Source organism: Periplaneta americana, chromosome 11 (assembly GCF_040183065.1).
Source record: "Periplaneta americana isolate PAMFEO1 chromosome 11, P.americana_PAMFEO1_priV1, whole genome shotgun sequence".
In the NCBI taxonomy this organism is placed as follows: domain Eukaryota; kingdom Metazoa; phylum Arthropoda; class Insecta; order Blattodea; family Blattidae; genus Periplaneta; species Periplaneta americana.
The window spans coordinates 34,114,637-34,138,328 of NC_091127.1; the positions used below are offsets into that span (position 1 = coordinate 34,114,637).

Sequence of the window (23,692 nt, forward strand, 5' to 3'; positions counted from 1 at the left end):
GAGAGGAGGAAATATCAATTGAAAGGTACACGGTCCTTGCAACGATTCTTGGAACTCCTGGACGGCTCAATATTATCTGTCGTTCATGATCCATAGTAGTCCGAGTGAGACTCGGACATTCGTTAAACCGAACATTGGACTACTCCGCGAGACGGAAGAGCTTCGCATACTGTCTACAGCGCCAGGCGTTCAGTAGCAATCTGTCTCTTCTATCTTTCGTAACCGATTTTGCTCGACTCTAGTGTGTATACAGTGCCCGCGCGGGAACATAGTGCCCATGCCTGTTTTGGACGAACAGACTGTTGGAATAGCTTTCCCAGAGTGCAGCCTTTCGCATTTCGTCATTATTCCATTAGCATTATGTTACAGACTTTAAAAAAGTCCCTGTGGTTAGAAATAGTAATATGCGTTACAAGAGCGGTATGTTGATGTTTTCATGTTCTCGGAAATTAAAAAAGCTCAACTACGTTTCGCTTTTTCAATCTTTTTCTCGAACATGAAAACAAACATACCGCTCGTGTATCAAACATTATTTTGTGCGAAGATCGTTTATTACATACCTGAAAGAGGAATTTCTAATTAGTTGCAATGAAATCTCCATCTTTGTTTCTGTTCAATGACGGCAATTTTGGAAAACAAAATTATCTCTCTTCAACATTGTTGCTATAAAATGTTTTCTGTGTTTACTATATTGCAGCAGGCTGTGATATACGTCTGTCTTTTTTTTCCCCCAGTCTATAAATGCGAACTTAAAACAAACGGTAAGGTTATGTAATGATTTATTTTTAATTTTAATATTTTAACAATATTATTTATATAACATACTGCAGTAATAACATCGGCATCTGGAATGTTGTTGATTTTTTCACGGCTTCCTTAATGTTACTTGCATCACGAATGCAATAACTTTAGTGGAGTAGTAGAGTTTACTTAATTTTTGCAAATATTTAAAAACAATAATTAACAGTGCAATTTAGGTGAAATTGCTGTGGTAAGTTTCCAATTTATAATTATTACTATGTTGAACGTCTTTAAAAATAATATGTTAAAAGCCTAAAGCAGTAAAATGAATGTCGCGCTTAAGCGGTAAGAAGAGGGAAATTGTTATGTGTGTTACGTTGGGAATACTGAATGTGGTATTTCACACTTACCGCGTATTGATTTTGTGCGGAAAGCAAGCAAATACGCACAAAAGAATTTGTTACACGTATTGTCAGTTTATAGTTTGATTCTATCGCTTTTTTGATCGCATATGCTTTTTCGGCCAGCATCACTCGACTGTTGCTCTGTTGTCTTTAATTTTATTGAAATGCCTGGTAATCCCTGCATTTCAAAGACAGCTTATAAAACTTATGGAATTGTTATCCTGTAGAACTGAGTTGTTTAACTACTGGGGCGTAATGTTGCGCATCCCACACTGGATAGCCATGCAGCAGGTAATCATTCGTTGTAAATCATAATCGGCAGCGATCTCCTGTCAGTAACACGCCACGCCCTTATTACGTGCTGATATAAAAGCTACGGAAGTGGTTCTTGTATGTAATCGCTGTTAAGTGGAGGGGGGTGTTTGATTCGTTACCAATTTCCCCTGTGTTAGAAAGTGGAAACATGGATTTAATAGTCAAGAAGCAGCTGCATGAAAGTGGTCGAGCCAGTTACAGAAGCAAAATGCTGCCGATTTGGGAGACTGCAGGCATCAGCTGGTTGCTACGCGACGTTTATTCCAATTTCTCAGAGATGTGCAAGGCTCGAAGGGAAAGCTTTGCTTTCTCTATTACGATTTCCGTGGTTTATTGTAGGCAGAACTTGTTTCTTCGTGGCATGCGTTCAAAACCGGTAAAAAACATCAACAGTAATTTGAAGATTACACATTTGATAAAATGTTATTTATTGGATTAATGTAGTTCCATCCTTTGTAACTAATGTAACGTAAAAATGAAAGTTTGGCTTCGTTTATCATTTATTCTGCGTCACCCTGAATTTGATTTTGTTTCAAGTTTCAGGAATTATAACTCACTGATAATGAACATCTTACGGTTCCTTTAAGGTTACTAACGAATGACAATTTAGATGCAATACTAGGTGTAGTGTATTATACATCTTGTATAAAGTCCCAGGCATTATTACATATTTGCGGCTTTTAAGAAACCCGGAGGTTCATTGCCGCCCTCACATAAGCCCGCCATTGGTCCCTATCCTGTGCAAGATTAATCCAGTCTCTATCATCATACCTCATCTCCCCCAAATCCACTTTAATATCCTCCCATCTACGTCTCGGCCTCCCCATAGGTCTTTTTCCCCCTCTTGCCTCCCAACTAACACTCTATATGCATTTCTGGATTCGCCCATACGTGCTACATACCTTGCCCATCTCAAACGTCTGGATTTAATGTTGCTAATTATGTCAGGTGAAGAATACAACGCATGCAGTTCTACGTTGTGTAACTTTCTCCATTCTCCTGTAACTTCATCCCTCTTAGCCCCAAATATTTTCCTAAGAACCTTATTCTCAAACACCCTTAATCTCTGTTCCTCAAAGTGAGAGTCCCAAGTTTCACAACCATACAGAACAACCGGTAATATAATTGTTTTATAACTTCTAACTTTAAGATTTTTTGACAGCAGAATAGATGACAAAAGCTTCTCAACCTAATAATAACAGACATTTCTCATATTTATTCTGCGTTTAATTTCCTCCCGAGTATCATTTATATTTGTTACTGTTGCTCCAAGATATTTGAATTTTTCCACCTCTTCGAAGGATAAATTTCCAATTTTTATATGATATATATATATATATATATATATATATATATATATATATAAAACAATACTGGACACTGAACAGGACAAAGTATAGGAACTGAAGACCAAAGACGAGTAATGAAATTTATTGAGGAAAACTGAAAATGTTGAGTGGTATTTATTAGGACTATCTTACAAATAAAATAAAAACTGTGCGCTAATGAATTTGGAGCAAATTTTCAAGAGAAAGTAAAGTCTCTACATTAGAATCCACACCTGAGAATAGTAATGAGTACTGGACTTGTTTAAAAAGTTGTATACAGACAAAAGCAGAAGAAACAATAGGATACACCGAAGGTGTGAGAATTAAGAAACCTTGGGTCACAGGGAAAATGTTGGAGAAGATGGAGTTGAAAAACTCCCTCTGCTTGTTTTTGAAACTTTTCCTCGATTTTTTAAAAACACTTTCCAACTTTGTATCGTAATATAGTCCTACTATTTCTTATACCACAAATCTGTTTGGAGTTTACGAGATTTGAACGTGGATCTCTAACGTGTGCCGACGTTTTTAAGTATTAATTTGCAAATGTGCAAATATAAATCTTTCGCATAAGAAACTGACGTAATAAAGTACTAGAAAATTTCCAAATTTTGTGCAGCCTAATATCAGGGTTTCCAGATGTCCTGGATTTTCCGGGATTGTTCTGGATTTTAATGGTGTATTCTGTGTCCTGGATTGAATTATATTTGTCCCGGAATATCAAAAAGATAGGAAAACTGTAATTCTTTGCTCATTTCTGTACAATTATCTTTAAAATTCATTATTCATTTAAGACTCTGTCTAACCACTATATTCAGCGTCGTCTTCACTGCTGCCTGTCGCCTCCTATCGGGTTGTATTGAAATAAAAACGGGAAGAGTGTTTGAGAATAAGGTGCTTAGGAAAATATTTGGGACTAAGAGGAATGAAGTTATAGGAGAATGAAGAAAGTTACACAACGTTGAACTGGACGCATTCTATTCTTCACCTGACATAATTAAGAACATTAAATCCAGACGTTTGAGATGGGCAGGGCACGTAGCACGATGGGCGAATCCAGAAATGCATAAAGAATGTTAGTTGGGAGACCGGAGGAAAGGATAATATTAAAATGGATTTGAGTGAGGTGGGATGTGATTGTAGAGACTGGATTAATCTTGCTGAGGATAGGGACCGATGGCGGGCTTATGTGAGGGCGGCAATGAACCTCCGGTTTCCTGAAAAGTCAGAAGTAAGTAAATAATACTATAGGATGTATTAGGTATTATACGGTGTGTCCGTAGAAACATTCCTGGGTTATAAACTGCTATAATTCTGTCACTATGGCCCGGTTTCTTCAACCTTTGTTAAAATGCACCTAACAGAGCGTTAATTAACTGTAAGTTAAAAGTAGGAATTGCTGTTAAAAATATTGCGTTTCTTGAACTTCACATTTCAAATTTTAACATTCTGTTTGTTAACTCTCTGTTAGGACCAGAGATTCTACAGTTTAACCATAACCTATAACCAAGTATAGGCTCACTTCTGTTTTCTGAACTCTGACAATTGCGATTCTCGCTTGTTTCCGTTTTTTGATTCAGAGAGGATAGAAGTCCTTCTATTCTCTCAGGTTTGATTTCTGCTTCTTTCCTCGTCTATCACAATAGCGTGGAGCGGCGTACTGGTATTGCTGTTATGAAATGGAAAAAAGAAATCGTGGTTCTAATTTCTCTTCGTTCGAAAGAAATCTTCTGCTGGAAATTATTTCGCAGTATAAACCAATTAATGAGAATAAATAAACAAATGGATCTAAGTTGAAAGCGAAAAGTGAGGCTTGGCAGAAAATAGCCTATACCTTTGTATGAACTTCTGATCTGTCAAATCACAGAAATCAACCCCTCTATGTATTCATGGATATAATTTTCTAAATAATCCAGATATATAAGTTCAGCATCTAACGCACCAGCCATATTGGATACTTCTATGCTAACAGAGAGTTAAATGATTTAACTGCATGAAATTGGGCAGTTAAATTAACATAGGTTTTAACAGCCTGTTAGTACTAACAGTACTTGAAGAAATGCTTCACCTGTTAAGTTTACAGTTAAAATGGAATAACACACTGTTATAATTTAACAAAGGTTGAAGAAACCGGGCCTATGTGTGTTGCGAAATTCATACCGGTGTCATTAGAAAGAATAGCTCAAAGAATTTCAGGAAATGCGTAATTGATCGAAACAGCAGATGGCAGCACAAGAAGAAAGAAAAAAAACGCTGATTCCGTTATTTCGCTTGTATAATAGGCTACATTTTGTCGTCTGCTAGAGAAGGGGGTGTGTAATGAGGCGATAGTAGCGATCCTAGCGGCTAGCAACTGTCAATGGATGCATATTCCCTACGTGTGACTGTATGTACTAGACTGTGTCATCTTACCTAGTTGAGTTTCTCAACCATACATTACTATTAACTTCTACAAAAATACTATCTTTTTTTTTTCTGACACATTGTGCAGTTCAGAACAAAAGTTGTCCATCAGACTCTTTTTGTTCAGTGGATTGTGCTGAACCTCGTGAATAATTTGGTAGCTTGTATCGTCTATGCTTTGTATTTTTTTGTTGTTTGATGATTGGCATGCAACACTGTAATGTTTTATAACGATGTGTTTCCAGTTTGTCATTTTTTTGTTTCGTAATATGGGATGCAGTCTGTTTATGGATACGAGTATATGCAAATCGTACATGACAGCATTACAGGTATTGCATTATCATACTATGAAAATTCATAATATATAAATTGGTGGCAGTAAAAACGAAGTTGTTAATATGTAAAATGACAATAATGTATTCCATTCAAGTCTGCATGTGAAGTTGAGCCTCTAATCAACTTAAATGCGCGGAGTATCGTTTAGGCTTCTATTGGCATCGGAATTCTCAATATAATTGAATTAAAAGCCGTCCATAGGGAACATCGGTAGCGTGCACAGGGATGGTAACGACACTAACAGGGTGATTCAGAACAACGCTCTGGTTCAGGGTTGCCAGATAAAGGAAACGCAACCGTCGTACCAACCTATAAAAAATGTCGTACTTCAGCATCAAATTGTCGTACATTCATCATTTTACTATTTTTTATAGATAGTACTCACAAATATATTTCACATAACACCCAAAAAAGTGGTTCATAGGCCTATAAATATATATAATACAGTATATATATATATATATATATATATAATTCTATCACAAAATTTTAGTTCCAATTATAAATATGAATAACTGTTGTTCACATCCGCAATGACTTTCAACATTCAAACAAATCAGCATCCATTTCTTCATCCAATCAAATAGTATTAGACTCTCCTAATATCCCTATACTAATAGTTGATATCCACAATGACATTTAGCATTCAAATTACTATTTCTTCTTTGACACTGTCATTCCCCATAAAGCATGCACGATGACGCTTGGTCGGAAACAACATTATTATATTGAAAGCCAGCAGAAACTTTATCTTTGCCCAGAGCGATGGCAGGTACTATCAATCAGTGCGGCAGCTGATGTTCATCAAAGTCGACTCAAATCCAACACGACTGTAATGTCGGCGCGTTTAGACTTCTTAATCCTACTCGGTACTATTTCATTGATAAAATTCTTCCATTGTTGAACATACATTGAAGTTATTAATAGCAGATATCTGAAATCATGTTACTTTGAAATAACTGCACCGTAGGCTACATGAAATCTGAACCTTAAGGGCCGTATTCATAGACATTTTTAGCGCGAGTTTCCGGTGGATGATCAGCGTTTTTCATATTCATAAACCAGTGTTAGCGATAGGATATAATTCGAATTCTGTACAAGTAACCAGTGGGTAGCCGGGACTAGTTCAGTACGCTCGTATCGCGTGCTGCGAAATGTCTATGAATAGCACCCTAAGATAGCGAATTATGACTTGTACGGCAAGTGTAGTCACCATATTGATTTTCAAAGCATCTTTTATCCCTTTAAACTAAAGTATGTTTATTTCTATTAATGGCATACTGAATGAAGAAAAGGAACGAATTAACCTTTAATTTTATTTCAATTAGCCTATAGTTCAACATTATAGGATCCAAAATAATTTTGTCCCTCACTGAAATAGTCGTACAAAATTGCGTATGACATAGAGTTCGGTCGTACCTCGTACAATTAATCAAAATAGTCGTATGCGTACGACTATAGTCGTACGTATGGCAACCCTGCTGTGGTTCCTCTATGACGATCATCGCCGAGCGAATAACGTCAGCTGAGCTGTTTCCTTTATAGCGAACTTCGTCGTCTTTCCTATTGAAAATATTATGCCATCAGAAAATTAGATAGTACTAAGAGTGGAAGCAATAATTCTCCTGAATCACTAGCATTGCAGGCAAGTCTAGGACTTATTTTTCTAATACAGAACGAAGATTTAAATGGTATTGTTGTACTTATGCCACTTTAAACACAGACGTGCAATACGGTATATTTAAATTATTTTCCGAGCGACCGCTGTGTCAAAATTAATTACATCGTTCGTTATGAATTATAGTTGTTAAATATTCATGCTATTGTCTAAGCTATTCACCTTAAAACTAGGTCAAAACACACTCCATTAGAATTTTAAAATGATCTCAACTAATTGGTTACATTAATCGTTATTAAAGATTGGAATTTCGGAGAAGATATCTGCAGTGCCTGGGAAAAGTGACTTAAGTCAGTTTTCACAAACCTTTTTTGATAATTTATTGACAACTTACACTGGTTTATGTCGATTTGATTTTTTTTTTGTATGAATTATTGTAATGGGAGGAATACTTATATGTCTCTTTTTCCAAGCGAGCAGAAGTTCCGTAAGTTTTCAATAAATTATGAAAAAAGTATGTGGAAATTGACATGTCACTTTTCCCAGACACTGCAGATATTCCCTTCACACCCTATATATACTTCCCTCCTCTAACAACACTAAATTAAGTTTTTTTATAAACACTGTCTTTAAAAATAGACCTATACATATATACAGTAAGTGTTCTGCCCATGGGCAGGCCTTTCACTGCAAACCCAGCATTCTGAAATCTTTCCTATTTTCTGCCTTCCTCTTAGTCTCCGCTTATGATCCACATATTTTAATGCCGTCTATTATCTGATATCTTCTTCTGCCCCGCACTCTTCTCCCGTTCACCATTCCTTCCAGTACATCCTTCAGTAGGCAGTTTCTTATCAGCCAGTGACCCAATCAATTCCTTTTTCTCTTTCTGATTAGTTTCAGCATCGTTCTTTCTTCACCCACTCTTTCCAACACAACTTCATTTCTTATTCCGTCTGTCCACTTCACATGCTCCATTCTTCTCCATATACACATTTCAAATGATTCTATTCGTTTCTCTTCACTTCGTCGTAATGTCCATTTCTGCCCCATACAGTGCCACACTCCATACAAAGCATTCACTAGTTTCTTCCTTAGTTCTTTTTCTAGAGGTCCGCAGAAGATGCTCCCTTTTTATATTAAAAGCTTCCTTTGCCATTGCTAGTCTCCTTTTGATTTCCTGGCTGCAGCTCATGTTACTGCTTATAGTACGTCCCAAGTATTTGAAGCTGCTCACTTGCTCTACTGCCTCATTTAGAATTCGCAAGTTTACCTTCTTTATTTTTCTTGCGATAGCCATGGTCTTCGTCTTGTTTGCATTTATCTTCATCCCATATTGCTCACAGCTGTCATTTAGCGTCAGTAGCATATTCCTTAGTATCGTCTCCTCTTTTGCTAACAACGCCATATCATTAGCAAATCTTATGCACTTTATTCTTCTTCTTCCTACTTTTACCCCTCCCATATTCTGAAAACAGTTCTTCACCAAATCCTCCAAGTACATGTTGAACAGGGTAGATGATAATGGGCGTTCTTGTCGTACTCCTCTCCCTATTTCACTTCCTTCTGACTCGTTGTTTTATTATATAGGTTACTGAACAGCCTCCTGTCTTTCAAATCCACACTTATTTTCTTCAGGATGTCCATCAGTTTGTTCCAATCCACTCTGTCAAACGCATTTTCTAAGTCCACAAAAACTGTATACACTTCTTTATTCTTCTGTAGGTATCTTTCGCCGATTGTTCATAGTAGTCCAATTGCATCCTTTGTACCTTTTCCTTTTCTGAAGCCAAACTGCTCTTCTTTCAACTGTCCTTCCATCTTAGAATATAAACGTCGATTCAGTATTCGCAGGAGAATCTTTGCCGAGTGTGATATCAGGCTGATAGTCCTGAACTTCTTACATTTCTTGGCATTATTTTTCTTCGGTATTGGAAGCAACACTGTCTCCGTAAAATCTTCAGGCCATTCGCCTTTCTCATATATTTCGTTGCATAATGATAGAATTTCCGTCTTGTCTTCACCCAAACATTTCACTAACTCAATGGGGATTCCAACAACTACTGTTGCTTTCTCATTCTTCATTTCCCTAAGTGCTAGTTCAACTTCTTTTAAAATAGAAAATCCTTTTTCGTCTTCTGATACAGTTGCTTCGTGTTCTATTCTGGACGATTCCCTGTCTCATATAACTCTTCTACATATTTTGTACATGTGTTCAATATTCTTTGTTTGTCTGTTATTTCATTTTCTATTCCGTCTTCTATCAACCACATGGATTTTATGTTCTTATTTGTGAAGTTCAAACATTTAACTTCGCGGTACATTAAATCCTATCTTCCTTTTTTTCTCTAGAATAATCCTCTACTTCTTTATATTTCTCTTTTATCCAGACTTCCTTGGCTATCAGTTTCTCTTCTTAGTTCGTTGTTTAGTTTCATAGTTTCTTCTACCTTCTTCCATGTTGATGTTTTTCCTAATAACGTTTAATAAAATGGTAGTGTCTTTATTAAAATTACAACGCAAAATGGTGAATTATTTGGAAGTCGGCTACAACGATTTTCTTGCACTGTTTTTGCGTAACATATAGTGGCAAGTGAACCAGTGCTGACTTAAGAGTAAAGAAAAAGATTTCAGTAGAGAAATTAATTTTCGCCACGAATGTTTTGAGAGATTAAGTAGGGCGATATAGCAAGAAGTGGTATAATATGTGCTGCAGAATATTTTATGCCATATAGTACTGTAATTTATAGGCATAAAAGAGCTTACTTTGGGTAATCTTAATAATCTCATATAATGGTTACTATAATTTTGTTGCGTCATATGTGTAACGAAAACGTCTGCTTGCATACATACCTGGTTCTACTTAGGTCTATAAAATAATAATAATAATAATAATAATAATAATAATAATAATAATAATAATAATAATAATAATAATAATGATAATCCGTAGCGTCACAGACCTTAAAGGGCCCGGACCGACCATCCGGTTGCTGGCCTCACGTTCACATGCCGAAGCAGAGGTGGACGATCATCCAGCCAGAATGGAGGTATCGTTTGGTTAGCACGATGATTCGACAGCCGAAAATAATAAAAATACTTTGATTTATTGTTTGTGAAGTGGCTTTAACACTGATGATCAATATTATAAAAAAATAACTGTAGCCTACTGTATGTTTCACGTAACATAAAGGAAGTACGTATATACAAAACCGCGTGTGTTGTATTGGGAATCCATCTACACCTACAGTTACTTCTTATCTGAATATCGACATAGGAAATAGCGAGGTAGGTGGTTTCCCTAAGCACGTGATGAATGCGAGCCTGGAATTCCCCTTAAGCCAGTGCCTCATTGATTATCACGTATGTAGGCTACAGTAGCTTTACTAAATGTAATATGACAAAGTGTGGGAGGACATGTATTTTTTAACTTCGTTCGTAGTATCGGTAAGCGGGACGGTTTTTACTGTCGTATAGCTACATTTGCTTTTATTGTGTTTGCTAACAGACATTAACCACTCCAAAGCGTAAGTTTTATGTGCCCCCACACTGACAGCCTTTACGGTTTGCTGGTATTGATGTTTCAGAAGTACAAAGTCGCGTGAGCAATTCTCTAACTATAATCATAAACGCCCCTTCATTAGTTGGGGATTGCTTTGGAGACAAAATAGCAGTGTGATTTAACAATTCTACCTTCGAATCGGTACAGATTTTAAATGTTACTAAAATAATAACGAATTGTGAAAGAGGTAGTTGTGAGAGCAATGTTCACTCCAACCCGGTTGTAGTTTCTTTCCACTGTAAAATATCAATAATGGTAATATTACCCGCAGCAAATCATTTTCATACGGCAGACTATACGTCTGTTTTATTTTTCGTTTTTATTTTGGTGTCTGGTAGGGGGTCATACAGCATGAAGACCATCCATTGTCTGTTATACTATTTTCCCAGCAGTGGTTATTCCCCAACCGATACCAGCTGACTGCGCTAAGGTATGCTGCTTTGTATTCGGGTTGAGAACATTCAACCCTTATCGTGTCCGAGCCAGTCTCCTCTGTGCTTCGGAGAATGCTATGAAATGATAATGGTATGGAGATCTTGATGGGATGTGTAACACGGGAAAACACCAAGAAAAATCCCAGCTGCAACCTTGTTGTTATTTAGTCAACTATCCGAAGGTCAGTTCTGAACCTCACAAGTAATATCTACAAGTCCATACCTATGGAGTAATTGTTAGCGCAACTGGCTGCGAAATCAAGTGGCCCGGGTTCGATTCCCGGTGGGGACAAGTTACCTGGTTGAGGTTTTTTCCGGGATTTTCCCTCAACCCAATATGAGCAAATGCTGGGTAACTGTCGGTGCTGGACCCCGGTCTCATTTCACTGGCATTATCACCTTCATCTCATTCAGACGCTAAATAACCTAAGATGTTGATAAAGCGTAGTAAAATAATCTACTTAAGAAAGATACCTACAAGGCACCACTTATGAGACAACTAGGCCAGGAGATAATGGGGTAAGGTGGCCAGTTCCTTTCTCTCTTCATTACATACATCGTCGACTAGCTATATGTTACACTAATCAGGTTTCAGATGTATGGACCGGGACTCGAACCCAGACAAGACTGACGTGAGAGTAATTAACAGGAAGTGGCAACGTCGTATTACTTGAAGACATAATACGCTCGCATACCTTTCTCTCACTTCTTGAAGACGAAATCGGAGGTTGTGATGGTTTCGCAGTCTTAAGCACCTCTATTATCTAGAGTTGTTGACTATAGGTATAGACGAAGACTTTTTAAACTCGGCACAAACTCTATCTTCTTATTGTCCTCGTATTACAAATCGTAACCACTGTTATTATTACCTGCTATTACTACATCTGCTTGTAATTACTACTATTGCTACTGCCTTTTGCTACTAAATATACTCCTTTTCACACGATTTAGTTCATGGATGAGTGAGGATGCTGCTTTTTAGTCGCCGAGAACAAAACGAACCATTCGTGTTCAAGCAACGTTACCGGCTGGTATTATACATCTTATCTCTGCCGCTGAGTGACCGTTAAATTTCAAGTGGCTTATCTTGATCGTGGGCGTCATTCAATCATTCGTAATGTTCTGCCTAAGAGTAGGTCTTTCACTGCAAATCCACGATTCTCCAGTCTTTCGTATTTTCAGTCTTCATCATAGTCTCCGCATATGATCTATATGAATGTCTTAATTGATATCTTCTTCTGCCACGAACTCTTCTCACGTTCACCATTCCTTGCAGTGCATCCTTCAGTAGGCAGTTTCTTCCCAGCCAGTGACCCATCCAATTCCTTTTTCTCTTCCTGATCAGTTTCAGCATCATTCTCTCTTCACCCACTCTTTCCACCACATCCTCATTTCTTATTCTGTCTGTCCATTTCAAGTGCTTCTAGTCGCTTTTCTTCACTTGGTCGTAATGTCCATGTTTCTGCCTCATACAATGCCACACTCCACAAAAACCACTTCACTAGTCTTTTCCTTATTCTTTTTCCAGAGGTCCGCAGAAGATGCTGCTTTTTCTATTAAAAGCTTCCTTTGCCATTGCTATTCTCCTTTTGACTTCCTGGTAACAGTTCATGTTACTGCTTATAGTGTGTATATACTGTACATTCTAAGTACTTGAAACTGTTCACTTGCTCTACTGCCTGTTTTAGAATTCGCAAGTATACTTTCTTTACTTTTTTTCTTATGACCTTCGTCTTCGTCTCGTTTACATTTATCTTCATCCTATATTGTCACAGCTGTCATTTAGCACCAGTAGCATATCCTTTAGTATCATGTTCTCATCTAACAATGCGTATTAGACTATTAGCTAATCTTATACACTTTATTCTTCCTTCTACTATCACTCCTTCAATATTTTGAAAACAGTTCATTACTAAATCCTGAAAATATTTGTTGAGCACGGTAGGTGATAAAGGCATTTTTGTACTCCTCTCCCTATATCTCTTCCTTCTGACATTTCTTCTCCTATCCTGACTTTGACTCGTTTAAAGGTTAATGAAAGGCCTCCTCTCTTTCTTATCCACACTAATTTTCCCCCATCAGTTTATTCCAGTCCACTCTGTCAAACGCCTTTCGTGGGCGTCAGAGCATTGAAAAGCATTACAACCTTCTGCTATATCTCTTCCCTCTCACTTCAGACTGTGCCGTTGCACAGAGGCAGAGATATACGGGTAATAAAAGATCTGTACTACTGTTGCTATTCTACACTTGCTATGGTTACAATTACGATGATTATTATTTATTATTATTTTGAACCAGTAGAACAAGTGAACCATTTTGAATATTTATGCTGCACATTATCATATGACAATATAAATGATTTTGACAAAAAAAAATATTAAAATTTCAAAAACTAGTAGGAACAGTTAAAAGAACCTTCATTAAGAAGGTAAGGACAGATACAGTTCTGAAGTTTTACAAAACAATGGTCATACCAACATTTGTATATGATTCAGAGTTTTGGAACCTAACTAAACAGCAAGAAAGAAGAATGGAGGCAGCAGAAATGAAATTGTTGAGACCATTGGCAGGATATACACTGTTAGATCATAAACAAAACAAATACATTAGACAGGAATTAGGCATTTTAGATATAATTGATGTAACATATACCTATGTAAATAGATGGCACGAACATGTAGAGAGAATGTCATCAGACAGAGTTCCAAGAAAACTGCATAACTATAGACCCATGGGACGACGGGATGTAGGAAGACCGAGACGACGATGGAGTGACCAGTTTTAGAGTTCAATTACTATTGGGACGGAACAGGGCGGACGGCCTAACCCGTGATGTTTATGATGATGATGATGATGATGATTATTATTATTATTATTATTATTATTATTACAATCAAAAGTATTAATTAACTGCTGCTGCTATTGCGACTACAAGAGTAGTGTTATTGCTATTACCACAGTCACGAAGCTTGAGTTTTGAGGGTACTAGGAACAATAGACAGTGCCGGTACTATTTCGCATTGTCTGTGATGAGGCGATAGTAGCGATCCTAGTGGTTAGCAACTATCTATGGATGCATAATCCCTACGTATTGAGTTTCGTGACTAAGTACTAGACTGTGCTATTACTACGACTGTTGTCACCTATCACTTTAACATCTTGATCCGCTTCTTCTTTTCATCTTCCTACTGTTTGTTGTCTAAGCGTGCCAGACAGTAGGAAGCGTGTGCGAGCGGGTGGTGCGGTACGCAGTTGAGGTGGCGTGTGCGAGATGCTAAACACGTAATAATGTTGAACTAAACAATGGACTATTATCCATACGGCAGCAGTTGTTCTTCATTCAAATGGCGCGTCTGATAACCAAGGCTGATGCTGCCAAATATAGCCTTGTTTGCTGTGGTGTGGATGCAAGTGGCGTGGGTGATTGTCCTGTGTTGCGTAACAAGTCAACACGAATAGTGAGTGTCGTTACAAGTGTTTTGCTGTTAAGTACTTGATTTTGCAGAAAATTTTGCAATGTTTGAGAATTGTCAGACATTGTTTTCTTTGCCATGTTTTACTTTTCTTCTTCGAAATATACTTCTGAAGCTCATGCAGCACCCGTGCTTTCAGGTAAATAGGATGTTAATACAAATTGTTGAACTCTATAACAAGTGTGAATATCTTGTGAATGCGCCGAACTTTTATAAATTGCAAGTTTACCTTAATAATAATGATAATAATAATAATAATAATAATAATAATAATCATCATCAATTAAAATTAAGGTCAAATTAAAATTAAGGTGGCATTTAACATTTAATTTTTTAAGGTGACATGTATTTATTTAGCCTGACGAGTTACTCCCTTGGTTTGAATTGTAAATTATTTAAAAATGCGTGTAAGATGGCCTTAGAGTAGAAATGTTTAGCTTAAATGTAGTTCTGTTTATAAGTATGCATAAGGGTGTAATTATTTGACTTATTTGAACTGTTGTGTCAGTGAAGCGAGGTGAGTCAGTGAAGTTATGGTTTTACAGTGCAGTGAATAGTTCCGATCAGTGATAATTTATAGCGTCAATGAAATGTGTTCTATAGTGTCAGTGAAATGCGTCATAGTGCCACTACAGTGAGTGAGATGAGGGTAAAGTGAAAGACTATTGAAATTTATGTAGGGCCTATACATATGTAGGTTGTATTGTAAAATTAGGTATTTTATATTTTATTATTAATTGTAATTATTGTGTTAAATTGTATTGTATATTCTTATTGTATTGTGTATTGTAATTTTATTGTGTATTGTTTATATTGTGTATACCACTGCCAACGGGTGCTTGCCCACTTGCAGTGTAAATAAATACATACATACATACATCATCTCCCCTCCGAGTGAGTATATTCATTTTGAATGCCGAATTGTGTGAATAGCGAAATATTATGAATGATTATAATACAGCTGTTTAATGTACATTTACGTAAGTTTACTTAAATACGTAGGTTATTTAACTCGTACAATTTATAACTTAAGTACTATATTGTATTTTTTCTTTCTTTTTTTACATTTGGGCCATGCAAAGAATGTTTTTTTTTTTTTTTTTTTTTTTTTGTGCGCAATTGTGAAAACGAAAGTTTTTCTGATTAGTGCATAGCATATGATGACTACAGGGGAAAAACTTGGTAAGTCTCGTTTTACCTTTTTTTTTTACAGGAGAGCAAGTTAAAAGTTTCAAGACCCATTATATTATCATTCTTCAAATTTCTTTGTACTAATGAGCTTGTTATTCTGTACAGTTGAACTATATTAATCTACACTACCTGAGCTATTACTTGACACTTAAAACAGAAAATCAATCATTTTGGACTTGTTAAGTTTTTCCCTGAGGTCTTCAGTAGTTTCATAATGTCGTTTGAATAATAGTTTAAGAAAATAAAGTACAAACAATATTTAATTGATAACATAATGACGAAGTGGATTGTCTCGAAACTTGTAAAACGCGCAACGAAAAAGTGTCGTCTTCATGACACTGATTTCTTTCTTTCTTCGCAATGTGATACTACGGTACTTGCATAAAAATCAAGCTCTAAATTATCAGTAGTCGCATAAATGTCAGATGTCGTATCTATAGAGTATTATTGAACAGTTAGCGTATTGTTACCGTGTTGCAACTAACAAAGTAGATAGTTTCAAGTGATGGTTTCCTCGCTATCTCCTCCGGCGTATTGACTGGGTTTACTCTTCTTCGAGGACCTAGCTTAAGTGTAAATTTGTTGAATTTATATCAAATTTTGCATTAGAATAGTCGCCGTTTTATGGCGTAGCCCAAATATCTTAGGCTTACATAGAAAATAGTGCCGGAGACTGCGGTCTTCCTTGCTCGATATAAGTTTTAAAACGTTTGTTTCACGCATATTTACTGGGTTCTATTACCGCAAAGGAAACTGAGGATTATCAGTTATCACCCTTCCATTGGGACGAAATTTCTTTATCTTGTTTGTTCTGTATTGCCGTAAGAGGTGACTGTATGACGTACTAAAAGTATAATAGGGAATCCCAAGCTATTTGTGAATATTCAGCAGCCTTGACCTCCGTCGATTTTCTTGAGTGTTGCAGTTCTCCTCACAGAATATGGGCATCCGTCAGTGTTGCCATATTTAGCGATAAGTCGCTAAATCTAGGGAATTTTGAATCAGTCTCGGCGACATTTTGTAAAATACGATTAGCGACTTTTCTGGCTGATTTTTATATTCAACTTTTTTCTTTCTTTTAAGTTAAAACATTCAACTGAAGTCATGCACTTCTTATAGTTTGACAACTTCACGTGAAACCCCGTAAAACACGCCAACTTCTGGAATCTCTCTCTTTCATTCTTCTCTCTCTCTCTCTCTCTCTCTCTCTCTCTCTCTCTCTCTCTCTCCTCGTCATTCAGTCACCAATCACCACGTAAATATCTGAGAGGGTGTGTGTGGGCATCGCGACCAATAGAAGAACCACTCTCCAGTATTACCACAATAACGGATTCTTCATTTTTGCCTCGACTGTCGGCTAGGAAGGTTCCATTATGCTAGCATTGCAGGCAACTAGTCAACCTTTTAATGCTTTTGTTGGCAGGTTTGACAAACTGTGAGTGGACCTGCAAGTACATAGTGCATAGTGCTCTCTCCCTTCCCCCGTGCTTTCTCACTTGCTCCTCCCCAAGACAGTCAGCGGTCACGTAGTAACTCGGTCAGGGTTTCAGTTTGATTTGTCAATCTATAATTTTAGAAGAGTTATGGGTGCATGACTGAGTAGTCTAATGATTCATACGTGAAAACTCTGATCTCATATGTTTGTGATCAGTGATCAGGGATGAAAGATGCTGATTCAGTGATTCTCACGGGTTAGATCTCTCTCTCAATGCTACTGCTCCAACACCCATAAACGGGTGGCAACTTTGATTGGCACGTGACGAGCTGCGAGCTGCTGTAATCTTGGTTCTTCCCCGCAACGCGGAGATTTTCAACTCCGAACCGACCCGAGGCAGTTGAGTGCCGACAGTTCCTGTGAAGCAAATAAGACTGTAGTTTTTGCTGTTTTAATAAATTTTAATATAAGATTTAAAAAGTGTTACAATTTGCCAGAAACTGTAGTGTCAATGATTGGCTCAAGTGCAGTGTATTCACTATCAGCTGCTCCCACACCTTCCACCTCAACATCACAGCCGTCAACAACAAAACCAGACTCCGCAGAAGAGGGTGATGACGAGAAAATGATATTTTTCTCCGCATATATGTGTTTTTCTTATTTTTATTTAGTGATATTTATTATTAATTTTTAGTGACATTACTGGGGATTTTTTTAAACAAACTTTGGAGAGATTTAGCTACTTTTTGCCCTGTTTATTGTGCCGCGTTGCGCCGCCTCGCCTCTCTCAGTCCAAATTTCACGTGAGGATCCCTGCAAGGGGAGTACGGTCTTTGCGGGGTAAGAGGAGAGAGTAACCAGTAACTCAGCGTTCTTGAAGGAGCAGGTGGATGGGAGTGATGTCATTGGCCGACTGGGACTAGCAAGGTTCAGTCAATGGCCGGCCGGTTCCGTGTCGGGGATAGGTTATAAGAGTGGGAGAAAAACTCGCATTCCTTGCTCGGATCTTCTCGTGAAATGCGGACTCTATCTCGTCATTCAGAGCAGCAACAGACTTGTGCGACCGCTCGTTTGATTTCTTATTGCGAGTTTCGCAATGTTAGAGTGATAATAGACAGGTATGGTCCACTTTGAGTGAACCGTGGAGAAAAATTTGTTGAAATGGAACTAATTTCGGAATGTTGCTTCATATGTTGAGAAAATATATATTGCATGGCCTTTCATTAACTACTTATCATATCCGGGAACTAAGAGGAAGGCGGGGAAATGGGAAAGATTGGAGAATGCTGGGTTTGCAGTGAGAAACCTGCCCTTGGATAGGAGACTATGAATGAATGAAACTCTCCATTTGTAAACCAAAACAAAAATAAAACATCGAGACCAACACAACTGTAGTTTCGTTTTCGAAACTGGGCGACATATTGGGCAAATCGCAATATCGCGAACGTAGAAGCTCCGCCCACGACCCCTTCCACTTTTCCCCTACTAGCTCATCAGACACTCTACGTGATAGGCGAGTGTTGTGTCGAATACACATTTTATGTGGATGGGGATAACTTCCCCTACTGGCATTCGCTATATTGCGATTTATCCTATTCCATTAATGAATGGATATATATACCATGAAAATAGATGCTTGTTTTGAAAGTAGTTCTTGAATAGCTTATGTAATGACAATATAGGAACATTTTTTAACTTATCCCGCGGATGTTATTTCAAATTTTCATCACCTTTCAGTATATCAGTCTCCTTTCTGGTTCCATCAGTTCCCCATATGTAGGAATAACATTTTTATCAGACTACCTTTAGTCTGACCTTTTACGATCGGACAGTAGACGTATCTAAGACACAAAAGCTGGGCCGGGTATTTATGGAGATCGCCAAAATCACGACATAGCTAATAGGTACACAATAGATTTTTGCTAATCTTTACGAATTAAGTGATTCTGATTAATAATATGCGGATAAAACAAACGCGACAAATCGCGAAATAAAGTTATTATAGCGAAATATGAACACATTCGCGAATTATTACTATTGCGTCGTTTTTTAGCGAATTTCATATTCTTAGTTTTTTTTTCGGATTTTTTTTTTTTTTTTCACTTTAATTTGTTATATACTGTATATCCAAGTAGACTACATTACATGGTATTCCAGGTGTTCTGATTACATTAGTGAACTCAAAAGACGGAGAACATTTCACTAATAATATGAAAGTGTTAATTTGAGAGCTGCAAGTTTTTTTTTCGGCCTATGTATTAAATACGGTCTCAATTCAACAATATTATTTATTGGCCATACCGCACCTTTACCAGAATCCAACGAAATTTTAATGTTAATTATTTGGAAAATAATATTCGTACTGAGTTAATACTCCATTTCCAAAATAATTGTATTTTCCAAAATTTCCATTAATCTCCGCGAAGAGTAGAAATCAATCTCGAGCATCTCCGCCGACACCAATATTAAAAACCACAAATGATAAAATTAATCTCCATAATACCTGCCCCTGCGCATAAGCCTAACCACATCAAAGTAGCAGCCTATCAGCGTATTCCGAATCTCACCGGACCGGTGGACAACAATGACGTCACGCTGCAACGAAATAGGAACAAAACTGCTAGAAGGATCGATGGCTGTTATGGAGACTGTATAAGTTGTTGTCTGTGCTACGCTAGCAAAATTTTGAGAAATTTCCGTACTGGCATCTCGTTCAAAGAAAACAGAGCATAAACAATTTATTTCTTGAACCGGTAGTAATAACTGGTCCGTTGACATGTTCTCTCATAAGCCATTAACATATTGTTTTTACGTTGTGCTCATTACAAACAATACAGCAGAACTAAAGCAGAACACAACGCCATGACACAACAGTGCACGATGTCATTCGTCTGCTAATTCCCGCCCTATACAAGAACCAATCAGATTCACTGATGGGGGCTGATGGAGACTGCCACCACCTCTGCGAGCCGATGGCACCGGTGCGACACCGGTGGAGCATCAGTCACGCCATCGGTGAAATTCGGAACACCGTGATGGCATCAGATTGCTCAGCGCTGAGATTCGGAATACGCTCTATCGGAGGAGGCGCGTAAAATGACAGAGCGTCGTCACCAGCCTCCCCCACCCCCCGTCCAAGATCCAATGGGGTTGTGTTCCGAAAGCACTCGCTAGAATGCTGTCACCACTCAATGAAACGCTTTCGCCCCTCCTTTGTGCCAAGTGAAGAGACCGTAGGAAAGTGTTTAGATCGCGATGTTTTCCACCGTGTCCATCGTCGATGGAGTGATGTCTTCGCCACTGGGTCAAGGTTACCCTAGAGACCGTAGCTGTGAAGTCCGCGATGCTTCCACCGCGTCTGCCGTCGCTGGGAGGGTGTCTTATCTGCTAGTGTTTTATTTCCAGCCATTTGTGTGCGCGCAGTTAGAATTCAACGTAAGGAAATGACTATGATATCTCAGAAGTACTTAAAAACATAAAACATTTGTTTCGCGCGTTGTATGCAGTTTTTGTTACTATGGCCTGTTATCGAAAATCATGTTCAGTAACCCAAAATAAGCAATTTTTGGAGCAGATAAAGATTAATGGGCCACTATGTAGGCTATATACCGATGCTTACTGTATAATTATAGTTTTTGTTGTTAATTTTAATGTACGGTATTAAATGCCGTTCCCTACAATTTCTATATCCGCCTCATGTATGACGATATCTTCCGTGAAAACAGACAATATTACATAAATGCCGTCCACACCTGTGGAGTAACGGTTAGCGCGTCTAGCCGCGAAACCAGGCGGCCCGGGTTCGATTCCCGGTCGGGGCAAGTTATCTGGTTGAGGTTTTTTCCAAGGTTTTCCCTCAACCCATTATGAGCAAATGCTGGATAACTTCCGGTGTTTGACCCCGGACTCATTTCACCGGCATTATCACCTTCATCTCATTCAGACGCTAAATAACCAAGATGTTAAGGCGTCGTAAAATAACCTAAACTAGGTACATAAAAGCCATCTAGATAAATGGACAAGACATAACGAATGTTTATTAAATAAATTTATTAATAATGATAATAAATGTAATGGTAAATAAATGGTAGATAACAGCCTCTTGGTCTAGTGCAACCCTGGGCAAAACGGGAAGTGGAACGGAACTCTGAACCCCCCCCCCCCTCTCTTGTCCTTTGCGCTTCACTGCCTTATAAACAAACGCACAGTGGGAACTGTGCATCAGTGATGGATTTCAGGAGACCAACGAGAGCGAAGGTTCGTAAAAGCTATGATGCAATCCGTCACTGAGCAGTGCTGCCGGTCTTGTCTCAGCCGGGGAAAGTGGAGTGAGGAGTTAAGGGGAAATCTGTATGACTCAGTTGAGCTAATAGCGCCCAGGCCTGGCTAGTAACGCTGACTTCTTACCAGGAGATTTCGGATTCGTTTCCCGATTCTGCCAAGGAATTTTTCCTTGGTTGGGGATTGTTCCTTGGTATGTATGGCCTTGATGTTTGTGTTGCCCTTAGGTTTAAGTTAGATTTAGATAGATATAAATAGGGTCCGTGTTCCAGCTACCTATAAACTGGAATGAAGTTGCCTCATTCGAAGTATATGTGACGTCACAGCGCAGGTATAAGTACGTTCGTATACAAAATAGTTACGCATCCTCTGCCCTCTTCTTCTAAAGTCTAGAAAGTCAAAATCAGGACGCAATATTAGTGAGCAGTCTTATCGATCACTGCTCTTACAAGTCGTATTATTTAAATACACTAACTAGATCTTTGTGACTGATTGAAGGTTCATTGCAAAGGTAAAATGCCTTGGGTAAGACGCTCAATCGTGTAATACTGCAGTGCATAATTGAGGATATTTGAACTAATATTTTCATTGTGTAAAATAAACGTAAAAGTGACAAAAAAACAGTGCACTGAAAGACACTGCAATACCAAAAGTCACAGAAAGTATGTTGAACGTATTCCGAAAGAACCAGTACCGTCAAAATCTGAAAATTATGAAGATATTAACTCGACGTTTAGCATGGAGTTGTGTAGCCTACCATGATGTTCAGTGCCAACATTCCAATTAATAAATGAAATAATCTACACTTTAGGGAATTTCTAGAAAGGTACGTATAAAATTAGTGGGTTTTCAGTGAAGAAGAACATGCAATATCCTAATGAAACACGAAAAAATTTCGACAATATCTTGTACTACATCATGCACCAATAACGTCATGTGCTATTGAAAGAATTTCTTGTAATATAAAATCATTTCTAGTGACATCCACATACGGTCAAGTTCCGTAACTTACGAATGAACGTTATTATTCACTGCAAATCACGACGAAAATGAACATCACCGGCTCAAGCTTGTGTTTACTAGTATAGCTTCAGAATGTCGGGAGTTGACTGTACTCCACGAACACGCAGCGACGACCTGTTTGTTTATATCCTTATCCGTTGCATTACCTGTGTTCGGCGTACTATATACTATATACTTTGTGTCTTTAACTTCAGTCTTTAGGTAGCTGGAATACTAAGCCTAGATATAAGTATATTATTTTAATGTACCGAAGTACATATGATATTTCCATGCAGATATTCTGCGTCATCATACGATGAAAGAGTAATGGAACGGAGAAAAATTCTCTCCGGCGCCGGGATTTGAACCCGGGTTTTCAGCTCTACGTGCTGATGCTTTATTCACTAAGCCACACCGGATACCCACCCCGGCGCCGGACAGAATCGTCTCAGATTAAGTTCCAACTCTTGGGTTCCCTCTAGTGGCCGCCCTCTGCACTACGCTATAGACTGAAGTCCACACATGTGCTGAGGTGCACTCGTTATGAGGACTAGTTGGCCGGCATCCGACGGAATAAGCGCCGTCTTAAATCACGAAGTGATTTACGCATATCATATATATATATACTATTTTAATGTACCGAAGTACATATGATATTCTGCGTCACCATACGATGAAAGATTAATGGAACGGATCCCGGCCAACTAGTCACTCATAACGAGTGCATCTCATGTGTGGACTTCAGTCCTACGTTCATAGATATATATGACGTAGTGCAGAGGGGGGCCACGAGAGGGAACCCAAGAGTTGGAACTTAATCTGAGACGATTCTGTCCGGCGCCGGAGTGGGTATCCGGTGTGGCTTAGTGGATAAAGCATCAGCATGTAGAACTGAAAACCCGGGTTCAAATCCCGGCGCCGGAGAGAATTTTTCTCCGTTCCATTACTCTTTCATCGTACTCTTTCATCCTAGATATAAGTGTTAGGAGGTTGGCGCACCCTACCAAAAATCTGCTTAAGAGGTCACCAGGGGTCGCTCGTGACCCGTTGGGACTGACATCCATTAAATAAGAAACGAAGTAAGTTATAAATAAATAATTTCGTCTATTTTCTTTCTTCTCGACGCTCATGGTAGAACTAGGAACTAACTTACCTTTGTTTCGTATTAAGTA

At 38.2% G+C, this 23,692-nt stretch overlaps 1 protein-coding gene across 4 annotated transcripts in view; it reads left to right on the plus strand.

Annotated features, from left to right (window-relative positions):
• LOC138708920 (early estrogen-induced gene 1 protein) overlaps positions 1 to 23,692 on the plus strand; it is a 333,706-nt gene that overhangs the window by 14,921 nt on the left and 295,093 nt on the right. The window lies entirely within an intron of this gene.